Below are 1,986 nucleotides of genomic sequence, written 5' to 3' on the forward strand. Positions count from 1 at the left end.
AGTTTCATAGATTAACTGAACCTGAATTTTATTAGTTAAGCTTGAGCTAGGTTTCCCCAAATACTCAATTAAAACAGGGTAATATTGTAATTGGTTTTTGTTTGTTTTTCTTTGCATGTCTGTCACTACTAGTACCATCATAAATGTCATATACTTAGCAATAAATAACTTTTATAGTCAAACTAATGGTAACTGGGTGTATTTTTTCTTCTCTACTTCCCCTTCCCCACTTGCTCTGCAGCAGTGCTTCTTTTACCTAAGCCAAAGATCCCTGTGAAGCCCAGAAATACTGTGGGGTCTCCTCATCAAGAGGCTATCAGTAGTACTAGGACAGTAAGGCAAAAGATTGGAACGTGCTGAGTTTAAGACACATAAGGAGATCAGCTTGTGTAGGCTGATTGACCCAGTTTGGCTCAGACGTGCCCTAATGAACCGAATGCTGGCCCATGAGGGTGTCAGCTGGATTCAGAAGTATTCTGTTCACCTGTGTACTTGTGTCTGACTGCACTTTATTGTTACCTTAATGAACTGATTCCTGGCATATGAGGGTGTCAGCCTGTACATGCTGATCAACCTGGCCGGGTCAGGCATGTCACATTAATCTGTGCGTGTGTGTATGTATTTGACAGATTTGGTGGCTGGAGGAACCCAGCCCCAATGAAACTGAGTCCTACAAGATAGCTCCATTGGGGGTGAGGACCTGCAGAAAGGAAAGATACAGCTCCATATAGAAACACAGGTAACACAAGCAGCACATTAATTAAATTACAAAGACCCTAGAAACGTATCCCTAATAAATGAGCATACCCCAAAGTGATGAGCAAATCTGGTAACACCTAAGTGCAGGACTTTGCACTTGTCCCTGTTGAACCCCATGAGATTTCTTTTTGCCCAGTCTTTTAATGTGTCTAGGTCACTCTAAATCCTAGACCTACCCTACTACTACCCTCAGCTTGGTGTCATCTGTGAACTTGCTGAGGGTGTAATCTATTCCATCTTCCAGATCGTTAATGAAGATACTGAACAAGACTGGACCCAGGACCGACCCCTGGGGCACTCCACTTGATAGTGACTTCTAACTAGACAATGAATCATTGATCACTACCCGTTAAGCCTGACAATCAAGCCAGCTTTCTATCTACCTTACAGTGCATTTATCCAGCTCATACTTCCTTAGCTTGCTTGAAAGAATGCTGTTTGAGATGGTATCAAAAGCCTTGCTGAAGTCAAGGTATATCATGCCAACTGCTTTCCCTGCATCCACAAATCATTGATGACTACTCTTTGAGTGCTCCTTTTCACTTAGCTGTGCATGTGTCTCACCACTAATAAATTGCTTTATTTTTCAGTAACAGGGACTGAAACTCTATCTTGATCTTACAACAAGCTAGAAAATATCTGTAGTGCTGCTAAAATACGAATCTCCAAATCTCATGCCTCCTGGCTTAGTTGCCTAATTTCCCCATTCTGAATACTGACTAGAATTAATTTTCCCCTGAAATAGTAGATATTGACTACTATTCACAGCAAGTCACCTTATGCTTTAGGACTTGATTTTGTAAGTCCTTTTGCACTGTTCAGCAGGAAGCATAAGGTGCTGCATTCCAGGTGTGAGCAGAAGCTATATGTAGGTGCTAGTGCTAAGTATAGAAAGCTGACCTGAAAGCAAATCTAAAGAGTCCGATTGTCTTCAGTGAGATCTGGATCAGGTCCAAAGTAGTTCTGTATAAAGGGCAAGAATAAGAGGCAAGTCCTTTTCATACCTGCATCCTTATATAGTACAGGCTAAAAAAAGAGGCAGTGGCACAGGGAACAATGAGTGTCCAAGGAGCTATATTGTGGCTGCCTTCATCCTACCAGGCAAGAGTCGGTCACGTAACAGCCCTGTTAATACTTTGAATGCCTTCAAGAGACATTTGCATGTTTATCTTGCTGGGATCCTATGACCCCTGCTGACTTCCTACCCCTGGGGCAGGGGGCTGGACT

This window comes from Gavialis gangeticus, unplaced genomic scaffold, assembly GCF_001723915.1.
Source record: "Gavialis gangeticus isolate Ggan-Ray unplaced genomic scaffold, GavGan_comp1, whole genome shotgun sequence".
Classification (NCBI taxonomy): domain Eukaryota; kingdom Metazoa; phylum Chordata; order Crocodylia; family Gavialidae; genus Gavialis; species Gavialis gangeticus.